Genomic DNA, 25,632 nt, shown 5'->3' on the forward strand with positions numbered 1-25,632 from the left:
TTTGGCTAGATTACAGAAACTTCACTTTGTTCCACTGGCATTGCATCGCAAAAAGCAAGATGAAATATTAATAACGACTGACTGATATTCCCAGCACCGATATTAAAATCGATAGTCAAACAAGCATGATGAATGGAAAGCGGAGCTGGAGAAGGTAGGTTTTGATATAAAGAGAAGAGAGGGCGCATATGGAGCAATCACTTCACCTTTTGAACTCGACATATTTTCGTGGATTCTTCTCGGTGAATGCCGTCAGTGAAAAGTGATATTGCTGTTCCTCAAGAGTTGGTTGTTTGCGATGAAATTTCCTCAAAGGACTCGTGTGGATTAAATTGATAGTTATACGACGTATTTTTCACATTTTTTCAAGGTTTTTATGGTAACTCGATGCGATATATGTTTAGAAACAAGTGAGACTAGATGCCATAGTTGGCTCTTGAATTATCGCAAAGCAGTTTTTATTATAAGTATTGTCCATTTTTATGAGTCTACTTTAAACTGTAATATCTCAGTGAATACTTATTCAATTCAATCGAAATAGGTGCCATTTAGATCAGGTGACGATCCGATCCAAAAAGGATCAAAAAGTGACAATTTCTGTCAATCGTTTGCATCGAATGACACTTACTGTTCGAGCTTATTAGCCTTTCCAATACGTTTTGAATCATGAAGAACTGCTTGGGAGCCTGGTTAGTTTTTTAAGCTTTATCGGTACCGATATGGTACAATTTGATTTTGTAGAGAAAAATTGGGCAAAAATTGCTTTACGACGTCATCTAGTAATAACCTGCGAAGAGACAAAAAATTTAATATGGAAAAAACAATCAGCATCAATGTACAGAGTACAATATTATCAATTGAGTAGTATATACCACGACACAGTAGAAACTGCAGAAACTGCAGCTAGAAATGTCATCTTGGGAGTACCTCAGGGCTCAGTTCTGGCACCACTTTTTTTCACACTTTATACTAGCCAATTTCATAAACATGTTGAACATTGTAAAATACACATGTATGCTGATGACATACAACTATACCTCCCTCTTGAAGTTGATGACTTGAACAACGCTGCTAGAAAGTTGAACAATGACTTAGAAACCATATCAAATGTTGCCGAACTGCATTCCCTTGTGCTCAATCCAAAAAAATCAGTAGCACTAGTATTTGGAAGCAATGCTCATGTAGCATCAGTTAAAAATAACTTGAAACTGTATCTGAATAATGAAGTAATTAGATTTGAAAGTAATGCAAAAAATCTTGGTTTAATTTTAGATGAGTCTTTAAGATTTAGAGAACATATCAATCGAAATATTCAGAGAGCCTATGGTGCACTACGATTACTATATCCTCACAAAATGTACCTCAATGTACCTAGAAAGAAAATGTTATGCGAGTCTCTAGTTTTAGCACAATTCAATTATTGTTTTCCGGTCTATGGACCTTGTCTTGACTACGATACCTGGTCCAGAGTACAACGTGTTCAAAACTCATGTATTCGTTATATATGGAATTAGGAAGTATGAACATGTGTCCCACAAGCTTGCGGAACTGAACTGGTTTAACATGAAAGATAGGTTCAAATTTCATTCATTATGTTTATTTCATAAAATTATATTATTCAGAAATCCGCCTTATTTATATCGTAAAATAGCATTCAGGACAGACGTACACAACATAAATTTGAGAAACAAAAATGTAATCACCACAACACAAGACCGCAATTTTCCAGAGAAGTTTTTCGTATTCGATTTTTCATCTTTATAATTCTATTCCCGATTCGCTAAAACACCATAGTAATTTATATAAATTCAAAAAAGAGCTTAAAAGTTTCCTGCAAGTTAACACATTCTGATGCAGTTCCGTTTCGTATACCCCTTTTTTTCTATAATATGTGTTTCACAAGTAGTCATTTTTCGTTATCTCTCATACAACTTTCTTTTTTCCAACTTGGTTATTGGTGGTGAATATTAAGGTGACCCAACAAATGACAAATGTCAAATGTCAAATGCCAAAAAATTGTGAAATAAAAATTTAGGTTTTAGGATTAGTTAGGTTAGTTTTCAAGTTATAATATGCTTATTTAAAATAGCAAGGGTTGAGTGGTAGAGCACCCTCGGGTGAACTCCCCCTTGGGATTTTTGTGTAACAAGATGAATATCATGCATTTTATTTTTCATTGGAAATAAAGACATTATTATTATTATTATTATTATTAATAAATATTCAAGAGGATATGGAGCTACAAAAATACATGACATTGAAACGAATAAACGTTTGGAACAACCTAATAATAAAGAATTAAACAGGGCATTCCAACGAATACTTGACCCCTCCTTTAAGTCAGAAACGGACGTGTAATCGAAAATTTCTAAGGAAACGTCAATTTTTGTTTCTAGAGAGACTAATTATTATATGAAAATCATACCCGAAACTTCATCCCCTTGCAGTCAACAACTACCACCCCTATTTTTTTCAATGGCATGGGAGGGTACATTCTTTTAACGGTCTTATATCCGTCTATTACCTCTGTCATTTTTCTCAAAAATTTTTCATTCGTTATTGAGAAATTGAATGTTCAATGTTTTATTTAAAAAAAAACAGAAAATTCGCTGTCATTCATTTCAACTAGGAAGTCAACAACAAATAATATCACTGGAAACAAAATCAATGGATACATTGTTCGAAATGACCTCCACCTAGTTCCATATAATAAAACAGTCCACTCTCGAAAGCGTTCCGTACATTATTCAAGACGTCCGTAGTCAGCAATCGGCATTCCCGAAAAATTGTCTGTCGCAGATCTTCTAGATTTGTAGGCTTAGTAGAGTACACTTTCGACTTCATGTGTTCCCATAGAAAGAAGTCCATCGGTGTGAGATCAGGTGATCTAGCTGGCCACTTCACTGGACCTCTTCTGCCGATCCAATGCCTTGGAAAACGTTCGTCCAAAAATTGTCTCACCCGAACATCAAAATGTGGGGGTGCACCATCCTACTGAAATGTCATCATTTTCTAAAATTTGTGTAATCATAGGATCTACACAGTCTTGTAGTAGATTTAAGTATATGTCTCCATTGGGATTAACTTCAAAGAAGAATGGACCAACAATGTGTTCACCAAAAATGCCGGCCCAGACATTCAATTTTCTTGGAGTTTGTGAATGCGTTTCCATCACCAAATGAGGATTCACATCACTCCAGTAAAGACAATTATGTCTATTCACTTCACCATTCAACATGAAAAAACTTTCGTCTGAAAAACATGTATTGTATAATAGGTTTGGGTTATTGGACAATTTCTCGCTGAACACCTCACAAAACTGAAGTTTACGATGAGGATCATTATCGTTTGATTCCTGAACTAGCCTTATTTCGAAAGGATGGAATTTGTAGGCTTTCAAAATCCGAAAATTACTAGTAGCTGATACACCAGACGCTCTAGCTACTTGTCTGATAGATTGTCGACTATCCATTTGTACATGTCCTAAAACTGCAACTTCAATTCCGTCATTTCTGACAGGACGGGATACTTCATGTTTTGTGTTGTGAACAGAACCTGAAGTTCGAAACTTATCCATTAACTGTTTAAAGTATTGATGACTCACGTTGTGGACTGGATGATTCGTATTATAAATTCTTGCAGCAGCTTTAGCACAATCATTATTTCGATAATAGGTTGCAACAATTTCTATTCTTTATTCAGTAGAATAAACCATGTTGGAACACAATGAACAAGGATGGCTGGATAATAATTCGTGAAGAAGTGGCGGTGGCCAACTATCTACTTTTTGTTCTGCGACGACTAGACTCAACACAAACTTCCAGTGCAGAAATAATAATAAAAATAATAATAACTTGGTTAAGAGCTGTTTGCCATATTGGAGCTATAATTTAAAGCATCCCATGCTTTTTACAACAAAACTAATTTTTTATATATAGATTTACTTTGATTTCAGATTTATTGAATGTCATCAGTTACATCAAGCCATAGGACTTATCATCGATGCTGAAGACAGTCTTAAATCAGTTAACAATTATTTTTTTGTTTGTATTACTATGAAAGCGTGTTTTTTTTAGTTTCTTGAAACATTATTTATTTCTAAAGTTTCTTTTTCTTGTGATTATGGAAAAATAGAAAGCCAAAAACGTATTTCGAATGTTCCATAAGATAAGTAGACCAGTTTATATGCAATCGGTTTTCGAACTCAACAATATGGAGAAATTTCAACATTTTGCTTGGATCAAATACCTACATTTCACAGATGAACTGGTTTGATTCACGACTACAAAGTTACAACCATCATTGAAAAAAAGTGTGCACTCCAGTGAGCTCAACTTTGAGTTTTGCTTTGTTTTCCAACTACCATTCCTACCTCGTGAGACTGACAAAGAGATATCTCAATTTTGGTTGGAAAATCCTGGTAGTAGATCATCATCACCAATCAATCATGAAAACAACTTCGAAGCGAGACCAGACAATCTCATTTTTTCTAACCAGCGAATCTTCTATTGAACTTCCATGAATAATTGAAACGGTCTGTAATGAAAAGCTATCCTTCAGTCGAATCAAACTCCCGAACGCGGGAGAAAAAAGCATAAACTGAAATTGCGAATAAATCATTGATGCGGATCTCTCGCTCTACGATATTAGACGGGAAGTAATCACTGAAATGTTTTACTCTTTTTCAATTCTTCGTTACATTTCAGTTATGAATGCAGTTTTTATATGCAGCGTGCCTTTTAACGCGTCCGCGAAGGTTGGTGCAACGACCAGCAAGATACTTCGTCGATGCCGAAAATTTAAAATTTTTTTCATAGAAATATGTCACTTTATAGTTACAGTGATATAGGTAAGAAGTGAATTTATTTATATATACACGGCGAAGCCCAATTCAGATATGAGTAGTACAGTGCTATGTAGTACTTGATGCAATACAGTGGATTAAAAGTGAATTATAAGAATAATACAATTTCAAAGTAAAATAAGCAGAATATTCAAGAAAAATTAAGATGTATAACAATATGTACTAATAAAGGGTGTAATTAAATAAGTGTAAAACATTTGAGGATGCGATTCTTCTTCGAAAAAAAGATAGGATCTTTCATATAAAGAAATTTCATTGAAGTATCCTTTGTTAAGATACAGCCCCTTAAAGGGGGTACATCAAATTTGTATAACAATTTTTTTCACAAGCACTAAAAAAGTTACCATATTGAAATTAACCTGACGTTCTGTACTACCAAAAAGACACTCAGCCAGAAATTTAATTGGTTTACCCCATGGTTGTGAGGGGTGGAAAACGCAACCCCTAAAATTTATTTCCAATGTAACTTTATTTCCGATAGCCTGTTCTATTCTGAACAAATAATGTCTCGTAGGTTTTTTGCCCAAAATAAACCAGTTCGCAGCAAAAAATTATTTTATGAACAACTACAGAAATACATCGTCATCAATGCGAAAATACGAAACTAATCTATCTAGTAGGTCCCTATTAGCGATAGTGACAATTAAATTGGTATGACGCTATCAGTTTGTGAATTTTCGAAATTGAATTAATACTAATTGTGTGTTACACAAATGAGGAAATTGCTGCATTACGTTTACGGTTTGTCGCAGGGTAATGGGTTAGAAGCTTCTAAAAAATATGTTGAAATGTATCCTCAACGCCAGCATCCTTCACATAGAATATTTGCTCGACTTCATCAACGATTACGAGAATATGGTTCATTCGACAAAAGAACGCAGGATTGTGGTCGCCATCGAGAAGTACGAACACCACAGCTTGAGGAAGCAGTACTTAATTTGATTGAAGAACAACCCACTACCAGTACTAGGAAGATTGCTTTCCAGCTAATTGTTGATCTTATGACGGTATTTCGAATTTTAAAGGAACAACTCTTATACCCTTACCATCTGCAACGAACCGTCTTGAATTTTGCGAATGGATGCTGGAAATGATTAGAAGAAATTGTGACTTTCTGAAGACGACATAATTCACAGACGAATGTAGTTTTTCTCGGAACAAGATTAATAATTTTCATGATAACCACATATGGGCTGATGAAAACCCTCACGCTATTGTCGGAACTAACCATCAAGAACAGTTTTCTCTCAACGTCTGGCTCGGAGTTATTGGGAATAATTTAATTGGGCCTCATTTTCTACCGCCTCGATTAAATGGTGAGGCATACGTTCAATTTTTAGGAGAAGTGCATCCAGTACTGCTGGAGGAAGTTCCTTTGAGCGTCAGAAGGGATATGTTTTTTATGCATGCTGGGGCTCCCGCCCATTTTAGTCAAGTAGCACGTCAGCATTTAACTGAAACATATGCAAATCAGTAGATAGGTCGAGAATGATCACAGAACTGGCCCGCTTGATCCCCGGATCTCCATCCTCTCGATTTCTCTATTTGGGGCCATTTACAGCATTTGGTTTATCGTACTCCTGTTCGCGATGTAGAGGACTTAAGAAACCGCATCATCGATGCGTGCAGGGTAATCAGAGAGACTCCAGGAATATTTGAGCGAATACGTGGCTCAATGCGCCGACGTCTAGACGCATGCGTAATGTCTGAAGGTAGACATATTAAACATTTACTATGATTTCTACATGTTGTGTGTTTTATTATTAATAAATTAGTTTTGTTTATTATCCTTTAATCGTTTAATGCAGATACTAACTACAAAATAACAATAAATCCAGTTCGAATTTATGACAATGTATCTCTGTAGTTGTTCGTAAAATCATTTTTTGCTGCGAACTGGTTTATTTTGGGCAAAAAACCCAAGAGACATTATTTGTTTACAATGGAACAGGCCATCAAATCAAACAAATAATAAGACAAAAAGTTACATTGGAAATAAATTTTAGAGGTTGCGTTTTCCACCACTTACAACCATGGGGTAAACCAAATAAATTACTGGCTGAGTGTCTTTTCGGTAGTACAAAACGTCAGGTTACTTTCAATATTGTAACTTCTTCAGTGGTTGTGAAAAAAATTATTATACAAATTGTATATACCCCTTTTAAGGGGCTGTATCTTAAAAAGGGATGCTCCGATGAGGAATCACTCCCTTGAATGTTTTACATTTATTCAGTTATATCCTGTATAATTCTTACAGGCAAGTAACACTAAACACAATACAACAACACAAGCAGGTGAAGAATATGGTTTTTGAAGCGGGAAACTGATATATTAAAGATTTGAAGGTTGTTTAAAGAGTTAGCCAATCGAAGAGTTCTGGGTATGAAGCTGTTATATGAATAATTGAATCTTTGAAAAGAAACGTAAAATGTTTGCACCTGTCTAGTTGAACGACTGGGAACATGTAAATAAATTTTGGATAGAAGCTCGGGGCTGATACTCAGTCCGTTGATGATTTTGAATAGAAGTATTGAATCTTTATGTTTTCTGCGAGCCTCAAGAGAAGGAATGTTCAAAATGCATTCCAATGCAGAATAGTAATAGTATATTAGCATTTTGGAGACAATATATCGCAGGAATTGTGCGGTACGGCCTCGAGTTTCATTTTTTGTGCAACTTAGTGAGGAGACCAAAGTGTGGAACAATAATCGACATGAGATCTAACCAGGGAAAAGTGAAGAGATTTAATAGCAGTGATGTTGGTGAAATCACAAGTGGTTCTCTTTATAAAGCCAAGCATCTTCATAGATTTTCAAATTACGGCGAAAATGTGTGATTTATAGCTAAGTGTGGAGTCTAGAATCACACCCAGATCTTTGGTTTCAGTAGCAGAATGTGAGGTCCTATTATTTATACTATATTCGAAAGTGATTGGGTGATGTGTTCGATGAAAGCGATGAATTTGGCATTTGGATGTATTCAAACACATACCATTTTGTGAACACCAGTTAGATAGGCAATCTATATCGTTTTTTAGACACAATGTATCAGCTTCACTTTTAATTATTTTGAAACATTCCAAATCGTTGGCAAATGACAAAGCTTCGCTTTCATGGAAACAGCTGATTGGATCGTTTATATTGGTCCCAAATGTGAACCTTGTGGAACACATTATGTAACTGCGATTGTATGAGAATAGTAATGAATAAATCTAACAATCTACGTTCTTTCTGTAAGATAGCTCTTGAGTAACTGGAATATTTCCCCATCAGCACCAGATAGAATAAAATATGATATATAATATGTATGAAGTTAACAGATGGTAAAAATAACAATGAAATGAAAAAGAATAACGTAAGTAATCCAGGGCATCGTTCTGTTAGAAAACCTGCAGCATTATTTTGACAAGAAAATCTTCAATGTCTGTTATATTGTCCATTTGATCGTGATCAAAGAATAGCAGTGGGCCTAGGATTGACCCTTGTGACACTCCAGTTGGTGAAATCTATTCGGTTGAATATCCACTCTCTGTACGGACTTACATTTCAGTGACTGCTACTCCATCATCAGCGATATGTGGTGCAATTGTATAATGCAAACTCTGTCTGAAGCTACATTGAATTTGGAAAATCAACAGAAATTTGCCGAGGTGAGTCTTTCTAAATCCTTTCCCAAAACTTCAGAGAGAATAGGTTGAATGTTAAATACTAATAACCCACAGATCTTTACACTCTTTTGGATTGGATATTTTCGGAACTAAAACACTATTACATTGAATTTGAAATATGTTTTTGTTTGTTGAGCACGTAATTAATTTCCAAGAATGCAGAAAGAGGATTAATACGCATATTATATGATTTTTATCCTTATCAGGATAGTTGTACGTGCCTTTGGAGTGAACATCAATTGCATGACAATGAAAGAATTCCCAAATGACTCATTTTGAATCATGTAATGCATTTCCAAAATCATTTCATTTGGTTGGCACCGAACTAAATTGATTTTTCACCTCTAATAATTTCACTCCAGAGTAGGTAATTAAGTTCAAGTATAAACTCTTCATCATTACAGCTCTTTTGATATATCAAGCACCCGAAGGTCCTCTTCTGTAACTCACTTTAGTGTCATTCATTTCGCTAATTTATACATGAAACACGAGTAAACACAATAGGCCAGAGGCAGACACGATAATACTGTCAAGTTGAGTTGGACGCAATCACGTTTGAATATTCAAGAGTCTTCAATATTTGATATTGAAGATATTTGTTGAAAAAACTAATGAAAAATTTATAAATTGATATATGTAGCCGTTACTACGTGGTAAAAATAAAACTTTTCATGTTTCTTTACAAGATTTTTAACTAACGTTACTACACTCTCCTCCTATAAAGACATTTTCAAACCAATACATCAAACTGTTTATTGTATTGTATTGAAAATGTCCTCATAGGACAAAACTGCAGTAACGTTAGTTACAAATACAAGTGGTAAAAAAACATAGAAAGTTTTATTTCTCCCTTTTCATAAAAAAATAGGTCAAGTACGATAAGGATATCTTGAAAAGCAAGTAAACAGTCCTAAATCTTCAGTCAATCACTACATACAGTGTGACCTATTTTTAATGGAAACACCCCCCTAAAATTTGAAGTTGTAAACCGATTTTATTAAATTTTTTTTGAAATATCAAGTACTAAAAGGTCTATCTTGGGATAAAATTTGAAATGTTTATTAAAGTTTCAGGGCATACTACGATATTTTCTCTTAGTCAAAAATCGGGACTTTTCATTAGCGACTTTTTTATTGAAAAAATCACTACGCCACTGAATTCAGAGTGCCTCTAAACAGGTGTGACCAAAATTTCATGAAGAAATATTCATTATTAACAAAGTTATGACAACTCAAAAATTCGAAAACTCACACAGCTAACAGTCACAAAAAATACCCTATATCAACAGATATAGCCATGAGAATATTTTTTTATGATTTCAATTTGAATCTTATTTGCCATGGAAATGATATTACAGTTTGACACTGTGAAAGATTTAAGTGTTTTTCAAGATATCCTTATCAACAATATTCACCTTACAGTTTTTCGAATTATTTTGTGTCATGGCTGCAAGATTGAGCGTAAGAGAGAAAATTGAAATTGTACGCCTTTCGGGAGATGACGTTAGAAGTGCTAGAGAGGTTTTTAGAGTATTTAATGAGAGACATCCAGACCGTCATCGTATTAGCTGCGGTACGGTAAATGAAATAAATGAAATATTCAATGAAACTAGTGCAGTATCAAAAATGATGTTGAAAAGTAATCCTGTACAAAGACGAAACAGGACTGATCAAATCATTTTAGATTATTTCGGAAATAATCCTAATGCCAGTATGAGGAATGCCACTTTAGATTTGAATATTCCACGAGAAACTATTCGGAGATGTCTCAAGGCGAAGAATATTAAACCTTTCAAGCCAAAATTTTTACACACTCTTCAAGAAGGCGACGAAGCAAGACGTCTGGAATATTGTTTATGGGCCCAAGGGGAATATTTAAACAATAGAAATTTTCTAAAAAATATTTTATATACCGACGAAGCCACTTTCACTACAAATGGAGTAGTGTCATCACAGAACTGTCGCTATTGGGCAGCGGATAATCCTAACTGGGTAATAAACTGTAAAAGCCACTATTCCAAAAAAATCAACGTCTGGTGTGGGATATTGAACGAACGAATTATTGGTCCTTTCTTTTTTGAGGAAAACATCAATGCGCAGAGGTTTCTAGAATTTTTAACCACATAGTTTTGGGATGCTATTCACGAGCTGCCAATCAATGAACGGTCAAATGTAATTGTCCAGTTAGATGGGTGTTCAGTTCATTATGCCAAAGCTGTGAGGCAATGGCTTAACGAACATTTTCCAAACCGATGGATAGGCCGTGGTAGTCCGTTTATAGAGTGGCCACCCCTCCACACCTTGTGGAACACATTATGTAACTGCGATTGTATGAGAATAGTAATGAATAAATCTAACAATCTACGTTCTTTCTGTAAGATAGCTCTTGAGTAACTGGAATATTTCCCCATCAGCACCAGATAGAATAAAATATGATATATAATATGTATGAAGTTAACAGATGGTAAAAATAACAATGAAATGAAAAAGAATAACGTAAGTAATCCAGGGCATCGTTCTGTTAGAAAACCTGCAGCATTATTTTGACAAGAAAATCTTCAATGTCTGTTATATTGTCCATTTGATCGTGATCAAAGAATAGCAGTGGGCCTAGGATTGACCCTTGTGACACTCCAGTTGGTGAAATCTATTCGGTTGAATATCCACTCTCTGTACGGACTTACATTTCAGTGACTGCTACTCCATCATCAGCGATATGTGGTGCAATTGTATAATGCAAACTCTGTCTGAAGCTACATTGAATTTGGAAAATCAACAGAAATTTGCCGAGGTGAGTCTTTCTAAATCCTTTCCCAAAACTTCAGAGAGAATAGGTTGAATGTTAAATACTAATAACCCACAGATCTTTACACTCTTTTGGATTGGATATTTTCGGAACTAAAACACTATTACATTGAATTTGAAATATGTTTTTGTTTGTTGAGCACGTAATTAATTTCCAAGAATGCAGAAAGAGGATTAATACGCATATTATATGATTTTTATCCTTATCAGGATAGTTGTACGTGCCTTTGGAGTGAACATCAATTGCATGACAATGAAAGAATTCCCAAATGACTCATTTTGAATCATGTAATGCATTTCCAAAATCATTTCATTTGGTTGGCACCGAACTAAATTGATTTTTCACCTCTAATAATTTCACTCCAGAGTAGGTAATTAAGTTCAAGTATAAACTCTTCATCATTACAGCTCTTTTGATATATCAAGCACCCGAAGGTCCTCTTCTGTAACTCACTTTAGTGTCATTCATTTCGCTAATTTATACATGAAACACGAGTAAACACAATAGGCCAGAGGCAGACACGATAATACTGTCAAGTTGAGTTGGACGCAATCACGTTTGAATATTCAAGAGTCTTCAATATTTGATATTGAAGATATTTGTTGAAAAAACTAATGAAAAATTTATAAATTGATATATGTAGCCGTTACTACGTGGTAAAAATAAAACTTTTCATGTTTCTTTACAAGATTTTTAACTAACGTTACTACACTCTCCTCCTATAAAGACATTTTCAAACCAATACATCAAACTGTTTATTGTATTGTATTGAAAATGTCCTCATAGGACAAAACTGCAGTAACGTTAGTTACAAATACAAGTGGTAAAAAAACATAGAAAGTTTTATTTCTCCCTTTTCATAAAAAAATAGGTCAAGTACGATAAGGATATCTTGAAAAGCAAGTAAACAGTCCTAAATCTTCAGTCAATCACTACATACAGTGTGACCTATTTTTAATGGAAACACCCCCCTAAAATTTGAAGTTGTAAACCGATTTTATTAAATTTTTTTTGAAATATCAAGTACTAAAAGGTCTATCTTGGGATAAAATTTGAAATGTTTATTAAAGTTTCAGGGCATACTACGATATTTTCTCTTAGTCAAAAATCGGGACTTTTCATTAGCGACTTTTTTATTGAAAAAATCACTACGCCACTGAATTCAGAGTGCCTCTAAACAGGTGTGACCAAAATTTCATGAAGAAATATTCATTATTAACAAAGTTATGACAACTCAAAAATTCGAAAACTCACACAGCTAACAGTCACAAAAAATACCCTATATCAACAGATATAGCCATGAGAATATTTTTTTATGATTTCAATTTGAATCTTATTTGCCATGGAAATGATATTACAGTTTGACACTGTGAAAGATTTAAGTGTTTTTCAAGATATCCTTATCAACAATATTCACCTTACAGTTTTTCGAATTATTTTGTGTCATGGCTGCAAGATTGAGCGTAAGAGAGAAAATTGAAATTGTACGCCTTTCGGGAGATGACGTTAGAAGTGCTAGAGAGGTTTTTAGAGTATTTAATGAGAGACATCCAGACCGTCATCGTATTAGCTGCGGTACGGTAAATGAAATAAATGAAATATTCAATGAAACTAGTGCAGTATCAAAAATGATGTTGAAAAGTAATCCTGTACAAAGACGAAACAGGACTGATCAAATCATTTTAGATTATTTCGGAAATAATCCTAATGCCAGTATGAGGAATGCCACTTTAGATTTGAATATTCCACGAGAAACTATTCGGAGATGTCTCAAGGCGAAGAATATTAAACCTTTCAAGCCAAAATTTTTACACACTCTTCAAGAAGGCGACGAAGCAAGACGTCTGGAATATTGTTTATGGGCCCAAGGGGAATATTTAAACAATAGAAATTTTCTAAAAAATATTTTATATACCGACGAAGCCACTTTCACTACAAATGGAGTAGTGTCATCACAGAACTGTCGCTATTGGGCAGCGGATAATCCTAACTGGGTAATAAACTGTAAAAGCCACTATTCCAAAAAAATCAACGTCTGGTGTGGGATATTGAACGAACGAATTATTGGTCCTTTCTTTTTTGAGGAAAACATCAATGCGCAGAGGTTTCTAGAATTTTTAACCACATAGTTTTGGGATGCTATTCACGAGCTGCCAATCAATGAACGGTCAAATGTAATTGTCCAGTTAGATGGGTGTTCAGTTCATTATGCCAAAGCTGTGAGGCAATGGCTTAACGAACATTTTCCAAACCGATGGATAGGCCGTGGTAGTCCGTTTATAGAGTGGCCACCCCTCCAGACCTCACAGTTTTGGACTTTTTTCTCTGGGGACTTCTCACACAAAAGGTTTACAAAAACAGCTCAAGAGATAGAAATGAACTTTGTGCAAGAATTCGACAGGTATGTGCAGATATTAGCTCTCAAGAACTAAGGAACGTAATCAGAAACATTCGTAAGCGCTACGACACATGTATCGAAATACGTGGTGGATTAGTAGAGGCTACTAGAATATGAGTTAGAATTGATTGTGGCACTGAATCGAAACATTTCAAAAATTAGTTATTAGTTACATTTATTAAAATTTTTTGCTTCATTGTTAGTTGAATTGTGTGAATGTAATTCCGTTATTTTCATTAAAAATATTTACGCTATTTGTTTTTTTTTCATCTGGCGGCACTTCATTGTTGAAATCATAAAAAAATGATATATTGTGACTGTTAGCTGTGTGAGTTTTCGAATTTTTGAGTTGTCATAACTTTGTTAATAATGAATATCTTTTCATGAAATTTTGGTCACACCTATTTAGAGGCATTCTGAATCCAGTGGCATAGTGATTTTTTCAATATAAAAATCGCTAATAAAAAATCCCGATTTTCGACTAAGAAAAAATATCGTAGTATGCCCTGAAACTTTAATAAACATTTCAAATTCTCTCCCAAGGTAGACCTTTTAGTACTTGACATTAAAAAAAAATAATAAAATCGACTTACAACTTCAAATTTTAGGGGGGTGTTTCCATTAAAAATGGGTGACACTGTATATAGGGTTTCCCAACAGGGACTATCGAATTTTGACAACAGTTCTGGTGAAAGTTTTTTTCCCTACTATCATGGATGATTTAGAAGGAAAACAGTAGTGATGAACGTTTTTCTCCTTACTTCTATCGAAACTTCTGGACTATAATGGAAAGTAGAGAGCTATGCATACGATTTAGTCATTTTGATATACGACACATATAAAAATACAATGAGGGGCGTATCAAAGAAGAAGACGAAGGAGCTCACACTCATGCTACGGAAAGATATGGTAGCCAAAATCAGATCTGATTTGGAGGCCAAAGATCAAGGAAGGGAGGGCTACCAAAAACTAAGCAGAGTGAACGGATCCGAAACAAGCACTTTTTCCAATCACCAGACGTGCGTTTCTTCAACCAAGTTGTCGTCTTCAGGAGATGAAGTTTTCTGTATCTGACGGTTCGAAAGTCCATCACTTAATGACAATAAGAGAGTAATTGTCTTTTAAGGTTGCTTCTTGTGTTTATTATTATTTTTTAGTCAGAATTTACATATAGAAAAATATTTTGAATAATTATTGGCAATTATCGAGTTTTTTTCTAGTGAGAATTTGATTTTACGGAATATGATTGTGAATATTCAATAACGATTCCACATATGTGTATATTTATCAGTCTCCTATCAAGGTTAATTCGCAAGTGATTGATCCACCTTCTTCTTCAGTGCGATCAATGGACTTAGGTCACTCTTGCCCCCCAAATATGAGTTGCAGTCCTCGTAGTTCTGGTTTCCTTTCAGTGGAGGAGCTTTATGACGACAGAGCCGAATCGATCCCTATACGAAATCCTCCATCACTTGGAAGGATCGATTGCAGCTTGAGAAATGGTTCTGATGCAGTAGACAGTTGTCCTGAAAATATCGAGAAGAAATTTGGATTAGATGAGTTAGGAAACACTTGCTACATGAATATAATTTTACAAGTGGTGTTCATGACGAAGAATTTCAAGAACGAGGTTTTAACGATGAACGAGAACGAGAATGTTTCCTACTTATTCACCAAACTCAAACATTTGTTCATGCAGTTGCAGTTTCGTAAGAATGTATCAGCTTTCCCGCCAACCGATTTCCTGGAGTCTTCGAAGTCCACTAGGCACTCGTTAGGACAACAAGGGGATTATTCCGAATTCTAGGGGTTTATGTTGAATACTCTTCGTAAGCAGGAATATAGCAGAATCAATACTCCTGATCGTTCTGGATTGAATGATTCCGTTCAGTCTACCTCGTGTTGTGCTAACTAATGTTTCCTAATAAGACTAATAACCAGTCCGTCCAAAACTTATCATCTGAAAACAGAACTTTTAACGGGTGATGATCAACTTCATTCCCAAACATGCGCCAAACTAACTGACTATTATAAGAAAACAAGTATAGCTGAGGCACCAGTCAACGTAATACTAACACTAATGATCTTCAAATATGACTCAACCTCTGACGGAAGCACCAAACTCTTACGAAGGTTCGAAATAGATGAACACTTGAATCTAGCAGACCACTATTATAATATTCATGCAGTCATTGTACACTGTGGTTCTGGCGTTGAATCTGGTCATTATTACGCATTGATCAAAGACGAAACAGACTAGTTTAAGTTTGACGATAGTCGTGTCACTAAGTGTTCTGGCGATGTCTTGCAACTATTGGTATCTCTGGAAACACATTTTGTTTTATGAAAGAGAGGACATTGGCAGATCAAGATCTTCAGATGATATGGCGCTGCAGGTTGTTCCAGGTTATCCAGCAGCTTAAAAGGCAAATGCGTCACTGGAATCAATAAAGTCGCCCCGGAGCGCCAATTAATTTTTGTTGTTGTTTCATAATTTCATGATTTGTACAACTTTCTCGATGAGTTTATAAATAAACTAGTACTATGTTGCTGTATTGCTGCTGTTCCAATGTTTTGACAGAATCAGAATCAATGAACTCAGGCTCGCGCAGCGTTATAGAACAGTGCTTTTAAAAAAATTGTTCTACAACGCCATCTAGTGGCGAGTTACAGAAAAATTGATAGCCTAAAAACCTTCTCTATGAAAAATTACATATACATGTCAAGTTTCATCACGATCGGTTGAGCGATGCTGAAGTTTATCACTTACCAACCAACCAACCAACCAACCAGGATTTGTATTTTCAGATAATAATGGAAAATTGTAGGAGTTGAAGGAAGATGTGAGGGGGGGAATACATTTTTTCTCCATAGAATATCACCATTTTTGTCACCCATTTTTGTCCCATTTCATTATCCAATATCCAATTCACAATTATTACAGTCAGTGAATTAGATTTTCTTCCCTCAATTTCTTTTGACCAAAGAGAATGAAAATCATTTGAATCATAAATATCTGGTTAATTCTAAAGAAATATACTCGTATAACAAAATTTACTTCCCAAGTTTTTTACATCAAATTAAGGATGTGCTCCTGGCCTACTTTAACAGTCGGTTTCATTACCTGAACATTTCCAAACATCCTGGACTTTGTGTTGCAGAATCCGACCCTAATAAGCCGGGTATTTCAAACTCTGAGCACACAAAGACAGATGACAAACGACAATAATGACAATTTTTATACCTTCAATTTTTTGTCGCTTTCCATCGGGATGAAACTCTGCGTCATATCAAGAATTCTAAACTGACGGCTTGCTGAATAATAGACATCATGAGGGCAGTGCCGTGACTGGAATTAATAATAAGAAGTTTAAACTACTGTTTGAATACGGGGTGTTTTGGCTCAATATTTCATATAATTTGAAAAGTTCTGGAGTTCTGAATGTACCTAATATTCTACCTAAAATCAATATTAAATATTATAACTGAGTCAAAAAAAAAACAGATTGTTATCGAATTATTTTAAATAGCCATTTAAATGAAAAAATAATTATATATGCAGCATGCAAGAAAATACTCTTATGTCGCAAATGCCAATACATTTCAAAACTTTTTATACTATATGTACTAAAACTGTCAGAATTCCCAGATTCTCAAAATGATTTCTACATGAATATATTTATAATAATTTCCACTCACAAAACTTTCTGAGATTCAAAAGGTGCTAGTCTAGATACCTGCTTCAGTTGTCTGTACCAGAAGGTTTTTCTCTATATCATTGGACCATAGGAATAAACTATAGTCAGCTAACTTCTAGTTTCTGATACAGTTTGTCAAATGAATAAGAGAATATATGAAAACATTCCTTGGACCCTATTGCAAATTACAATACTGTGCAAAACCTCCCCAGGTTGGAAAAGTTTTTCATGCAAATAATTTTGTTGTACACTCGGTTTTTATAAGTAAATGTCTTCAGTTCTTCCTCAACTGAGGCAACCTCACCTATGGAAATATCTCGTATTTTGTTCATATATTTGAATGGGACTTTCTATAACTTCTTGGATGTGATGATTTCATCTCATATGACAGTATATATAATTTTATCTGTTTGCTTCACCCTAATAATTCGGTCCTCATTGTGTTTCATTGTAAATGTTGTTTTATATGCACTTGGAAGTATTTTCAAAGTTCACTGTAATTCACGATGTACCATTTGTTTATATCACGTGGGTAGGTTTCCTGTACTTTTATGAAAAGTAGGAAGACTACATGCACTATAAGTGCTATGCCTCATAGAACACCAAGTTTTTATGCTAGGTCAAATGCCTTTGCAAAATCATGGAACTCTTGCACAACTGACTCATTCATAATATGACAATTGTGAAAGCAGCATTACTATATCTATTAAAAAAAATCGAATCGACTTTTGAGAGCTTGTTCATTAACTTCAGTATGAGGAATAAGCCAAGTATTGTAACTTTATTTTTATTCAAATATCATTGAATAGAATTTTGGGAAGTGATTCAAAAATGTTGGTACCTATGAAATTAGCTGAAATTAGTGAAAGTTCACCACTTTTTTTGCGTAGTGGGTAGTTTTGTTTTGAATTTAGCAACACACCGGCCGGTTACAAAAACATGTACAAGAGGCTTAGACATTTCACTAGAAATAGCTTTATTTCGAGTATCAACTCTAATTACGAATTTTATGAGTATATATCATGCGAAGAATAAATTGGATAGAACTTCAATAGATGTAAGTCTTATTCAAGTTGAATGAAATTGAGTGAACCCCCAGTGTAAAACACTGCTTCTCCGCCATTGATGTTATTCAAAATATCAGCGAGAGTAATAAAAGGGCATTTGAGAAGTGATATATACAACTTCTTTATACATTAATGGTAATGGGTAAATTTGGGAATAACGGGCCACTAAATATTAGGGATTACCTGACGATAAGTTCAAATATATATCAGAATTAAAGGGATTATGGCATGGTGTTGTTACATTGATTTATTAATTGGGCAAGGGACTGTCAGGAAATAACCAGGTAGGATCTAATTGTGGGTAATTTGGTGAATAGCAAAAGGGGATTAGTGCTGAGTAGAGTTTATTGTTACATTTGGACCAGTGGTTGTGCGTTCCGTAGATAATTTCTTTTAATGGAATAGAAAAAAGAAAAGATATTTTTTGACAAAGGAGAAATGAAGTCAACTTCAATGTTTTGACCATACAAAGAAGGTTAAATAAAAAATCAATTCAACGTTTGATTTCCCAAGTTTTCACTCTAGCCAGTGTTCAAGAGGATATTTTTCTGTTTCGCTAAAATAGATTTTGATCAAAGCGATTTCGGAATTTGTGAAGCATTTCAGATGTAATATTTCGATATTCAGTGATAACCATATAGACTGATGAGGCAAAATCGGGAGGGTTTGCTGGTCACTTCTACGGCTCTCTTTGACCAATTCACCTACTAGAAAATATCTCATTCATATTCTGTCGGAAAGGAAGTAACCAAACTTATTGAAATATCAACTCATTTTCATCGTAGGTGTCAATATGATCAGAATGGTCTGTCATTGTCAATGTCAAGAATGTCATTAAATGGAATGTAAATAATTTCTGTCTTCTACTTTCAAAGAAAGATAGCAAAAACCCTGTGATTTTTCATCACAAGTACCAAGTTCCAAGTTCTACATTGTTAAGGAATCACTCTAACAACACAATGCGCAATTATATGTCTCAAAAGTGGAAAAATTAATACATTCGTTTTTTTTAAACCAATGACTTGGAGAAAGTTTAAAAGATTGGAGATGTTTTCTTTATTATTTCCATCAGAAATTCACATTTTTTATTTTTTGTAGGCTACATAAAGATTCATAACTTCACTGGTATTTTGTTTGCAAACTCGAATTCGAAAGAAACTTAGTTTTTCATAAATTGGAATGGTGTATAGATTTGATTTTGCCTAAAATGAATATAGAATTCAAGTTTTTTAAATAATTCTCAATTTCTGTCAAGTTTTCCATATTACTGTAAATTTAACATCAAAATAAAATGTTTTTGCGGATATTTCCACTCAATACAGCATTATCAAAACACAAAAAGCCAAATTTTCGCCAGATTTCGTAAAAAATCATGACTTTTGTACGGAAAAAAATGAAAAACTGGGTTTTTTCCAAGTTTTTCGAAAATGTTCAACTTATGTGTATGTAAAAATAGTTCATACAGTAGTTGTAGATCTAGATAACGTTTTCTACTTTTTCATTATATTTTTTCTCTTGCATTTCTATGAGTGTGAAAACTTTATGTATACAGGGCTTTTCATGATGAGCGTTAATTAGCCGTTTCTGACAAACTATTCAACGGATCAACCTGAAAATTTCACAGTATGCATAAGTCAATATGATTTTTGCATACTGATTTTTCAAATGGAACACCCCGTATATAATATCATATTATGATTCATTATCATTTTGTCAACAAATTCATATACTAGTTCCCCATACCTATCTATTTTAGAAGATATAAATGAATTTCGATATTTTTTTACCAAACATGAACTTTTATAAATGCTGATAATCTTGAACTCTCTTGCACTAAAACGATCAAATTTGAAATGGAGTGGAGTGATACTATGAGGATCTTCACTCCGAGTCATATTTTCATTTGCCTCATACAGGGTCTTCAAAAAATGCAGATACTTTGATCTCATGAAAAAATGAGTGGAACTCAATTTTTTCAAATGGAACACCCTGTATATTTCAACATGTTGTGGTTTTGTAAACTGTTCACTGTAAATCTCTATTTTCATCAAGTATCGACCAATTCCATCACATTCCTAAAGAATTTTATATTATTGCTGAAGAAAAAAAAGAAGACTCCGTCACTGAAGTTACAAAAGAAATATGAAAGTATTTCAAAGAATTATTCTATGGATGCTCAATTGATGGGTTAGTTGTTCAACTCTTGACGTATTAACTTGATTCTATATTCATCACTGATTATACGTAAAATGATAAACAAATATATTTTTCATACGGTTAGTTCCATTATATTTTTTACTTCATTTTACAATAATTTCTTCCTTAGTTGATTCAAAAAATTTTAATATACATGTTGTGAATACGAATTCCCAGTAAATGACTCATGGAAGAATATTTAAGTCCCTGGAACGACAAAAATAGCGCAAATCGTCCATATTCTGGGTGGCAGACATGATTTAGTCCAGTTGCATCAATTAAACGCAGCCTTTTTGTATTTACAGAAGTTCAGTTGTAAACAAGGGTGGTCCTCATCTAATATTTTAGGTCGACTGACAGATTGCACGGAGTGATAGCTGGCGAACATAAAAATAACCGAGGACAAAAACACCACAACAATAAGAACTTATTGAACTCGTAGTGTTTGAAATGTTCCTTCTTTGTGTTCCTTTGCCTTTTTGCAGTTACTGTTTTTGATTCATCTAGCCAGAAATGTCTCCCACTTCAAAAGATATCTCAACTCATCAAACATAAAAGGAAGTCTATTATGTTTTTTCATTTTGCGATACAGATATAATCAACTGATAAACTAATATGTGTTAATGCGGTTCTTTAAGCAACAATCATAAAATTTTGTTTGACCATACTGTTGGCATTTTGCATTTATAATCAGCATTTATTATTTTTACTATTAGAAAACATAGTATAAACCTATTTTGTGACCCAAACCTCACAATAGTTTCCGAATCATCCGGTATAATCTCAAATACCCTGTTGAAGAAAATCATTTGAGTAAAAATGTATATTTATTTTGTGTCATTTAAAAAACACATCAATAAATCGCACGTTTGATAAACGATTTGTACAGTGGTGTTTTTTTGAAAAATTACTTCTATTAACTACGTCGAATTAGGAGCGAATCTGGGAATTCATTGAGGGGGGGAGGCGCACTTGAGATCAATTTTTCACTATAAATAAATAAAAATAAGATGTTTAGTGAACATGGTAAGGGTTCCAATTGAAACCAACTACTGTATTTGACGTGATATATTCTGTTAATTATATGAAAGAAATATTAAACACCAATAACTCATGATTTTTGTAGAACTCGCAAACAAATTTTCTGCGTCCAAGGGGGGCGCCCCTTGACTGGATCCGCCACTGTCTCAAATATTGCTTTCCTATTCGAGATAGAAAAAATCGTCCGCGTATCGTTTATACACCCGATATGTTTCGAACACATTTTTTTTCGAAACAACTTTATTTTGATGGGATCAATTTTTTAAAAACCCACTCATCCGTAGCTAAATAAATTGGTACTTCCATATCATACATAAATAATAAAACGTAAAGAATAAATAACTTTCCAATCCCTTCTGGAAGCTGTGTTAATCCCTCCTCAAAGTTTATCTTACAAAAATTAATGAACACAAAAAGTTCGAAACTCAAATACAATACGCCTCCGCGAACTTGCAATAACGATTTTCATCTCTTTTTTGTGTAAACGTATTTCGTTTCTAAGACCCTTTAAGTAATATTAGGACCTTATGCCGTAACAAAGGAAAGTTCAATGTGTCGTGAAATTAGAACCGGCAAGAATAACCTATTTAATCTCCTTTTGGAAATTTTCGAAGCGCATTATCTAAGTATAACCTTTGCCATGGAATTGATTCCTGTGAACAGCTTAAAAGCAACAGGTAAAATGATTTCACATTTTGATGGGAAACTACGATTGGCGTATTGGGATGACGTTGCAAAATTCAATGCAGACTATATACAGGGCTTTTCATGATGAGCGTTAATTAGCCGTTTCTGGCAAATTGTTCAATGGATCAACCTGAAAATTCCACAGTATGCATAAGTCAATATGACTTACACGCCTAAAATATTTTAGACGAAGCGGCGTTGTCGCTTCTACTATAAAGTAGCGGCTTCTTTGATTTTTCAAATGAAACACCCCGTATATAATATCATATTATTATTCACTATCACTTTGTCAACAAATTCATATACTATATATATACTGTAACAGCTATACTGTAACAGCTTCCTCAGGCGTGTTCATATTTCAGAAATGGTTAGAAAAAGTAGAGAAACAAAATGTAAAATGGAAAAGAAATTATCATTTACAAATAGGTACTCAAGAAACACTCCATTATGAGATATCTACCACACAATTTCACAAAACCGCAACACATGTTTCGCAATACAATAGCTCCATCAGGCGTGTCTATACTGTACAAATACGTTTTCATCAAGTATCATCGATTCCATTATACATACATTGAGGTACATTGATGATATGAACAAGACATTTATCTATAAAAAACAATTTCAATTTCCTGTTGAGAACAGGAGACTTGGACATAGGTGCATACAGTTATTAACCAACCGCATATTCGAATGGCCCAAATCCTCATGTAAGGAAATAAATTCCACCTATAGTAAGTGGGCATACCTACTTGAAGTCGCCATGAATCAAATCATCCAAAGGAACAATTCGTTCAAGTCGTCTTCCCTTACCTACACAGTAGGTTACTGGACTGACACCTATCAGAAAACAACTACTCCCCTAGCTAATACTACGAAGGACGTTGGATTATATGCGAAAGGTGTCAGTGCAGGATGCTTCACAAAATAAATTCCTGCATATGCTTTTAGCGATACAACTGACGGAATCAATTTTCAATTATTGGAATGGGCACACTTGCAGACCAGTTTCAGGCTATTTGACCCTTCGTCTGTGCAGAGTAGTGTCTTAAATCAGCACGAAGTCGATGATTTTCCATAATTGAAAATGAAATTTTTTCAGAGTATGACACCTCGAATAAAGCTGAAGCGAACAACAAGCAACATATCTCTCATCGCCCTCTCTGCCTGTAGACGAGGTACTAATCAATCGCATATCCAAATGGCCCAAATCCTCGTATTAGGAAATAATTTTCACCTATAGTAAGTGTGTATACTTGAAGGAACAATTCGTTCAGGGTAATTCCCCTTTGCCTACACAGTAGGTTTAAGGACTGACACACACCAGAAAGCAACTACTCCCCTGGCTGATACCCCGAAGGGCATGGGATTATATTCGATAGGTGATCAAAAAAATAAAGGCTAGGGCACCAAAATAGAGTTTCACAGCCAATAAAACGCACTTTCCCAACAGCGATATGAAAAATATTAATACCTTAATCGAAACTTCCGGCATAATGTTCAAGATATTTGATGGAATCAGCCGATACTTGATGGAAATCCATTATGTTTTCAAGAAACACTTTGTTACGCAGGTTTCTTGAATAGGAAATTTTTAATTCGAATCGAATCTTCGATATCGAAGAGAATATCCGTTGATGCATCTAGTCGCATCACTCGGGTGCCGGCTCTGCGGTCTCATGTCAAACCAGCACTGGTCCTATGGACTTGTGCTTTTATAATACTGATTTCTCTAATAGTATTTTTGAATAACAGAGTTTTATTTAAAAAAAATCAAGTTCATCGATAAATATATAATTATATTCATTATGAATAACGCTGATTTCGCTATTTAATGTGATTCACGAAGTAGTGAAAAATATGTTATTCACAAATGAAAAAAATGACGTATATGAAGACCAACAAGTGTTGGCTGATATAAAAATGTTTTTCTCTTGTATGACAAATCAGTCTTTCTTTTTTATTGATCAACCGGTCTGTGCTGTCGATATAACAATAACAGTACAAGGGCATATATTCCATAATTAATCAATTTGATTAGTTCAAAAACAAGACTTTTTCCCAATCATCAGAAATACTCGTACAATAATCTACACGTGATTGGAAAAGTGCTTGTTTTTGGATATATTCTGAGCCACAGGTTTCAGTTCAACATTTAATTTTGTTAGTGTTTAATGACGTAAACTCTTTCAAATATCCTACAAAGATCTCAAAACACCCTAGTGGGAAACTCCTGCAACAATAAATCGAACAATATTTCATTAATAGCGATTGCATGGCAGTTATGGTGCTTCATATTCATTTTCAGAATTGTTAGTTATGTTTTGCAATAAGAAACATATAGATTTCACCCCATTTTCTATTGTCTTCAAAACGTGTTTGAATGCTCTTCAATAGTATAATTTTTTACCAAAAATACATCCGGTCAAGGTCTCATTCACATTCCGGTCAATGAGTCCACTTAAAGCATCCAATCTGGAAAACTCAACATCCCAGGAATGCAACATTTTCAACCGAAAAATTAATTACCTAGAGGTTTCACCTGCAGTGAACTTTTCTCGTTAACTAATTATGCAATTTGACTAATTGAGTTGTTCATGATTACTTATGGGTCAAAACTTGCTGAATTTGTTTGTTTGTGTTTATCTATGTGAAAGGTTAGCATGTACAATGGCGTAGAAACATTAATAATGGTCTACAGTGCTCCCGGAAACCTGCACTTGCCAATATTCTCACAGTTTTTTTCTGTAGTTTGAAAATTCTCATCGAACCAGGATAGTTTCCCCAAAGAACAACACCGTAGCTGATGTATGAGTGGAATAATGCAAAGTACTTTCACGTATAGTCAGTGGGCATACTTGAAGACTGACTAAACGAATTGTTCTTTTAGATGATTTAATGCAAAGTACGTAATTTTTAAAATATCACCGCTTGTGTTGTTTTGCAGCTGACGAAGGATAAATATTGCACTAGATAGTTTATTTGCGAGAAGATCTGTAGGTTGATGCCAAGATAAAGTACTGTCGAGAGTAATGTCAAGTAATTTTACACTTTTTTTTAGCTGAACCTACAGTGGTGAACTCAAGATTTTGAGTTTTGTCACTAGTCAACTTCATTTACCAGAACCTACTGTGTAGGTACCTACACAGGTCGAGGTCTCTGTTTAAAAAAAACAAATGATGAATATTTCAGTCCATTTCACACTT

This window comes from Leptinotarsa decemlineata, unplaced genomic scaffold (assembly GCF_025532065.1).
Source record: "Leptinotarsa decemlineata unplaced genomic scaffold, Ldec_3_MD MMD2_tig00026314_RagTag_RagTag, whole genome shotgun sequence".
Lineage (NCBI taxonomy): Eukaryota > Metazoa > Arthropoda > Insecta > Coleoptera > Chrysomelidae > Leptinotarsa > Leptinotarsa decemlineata.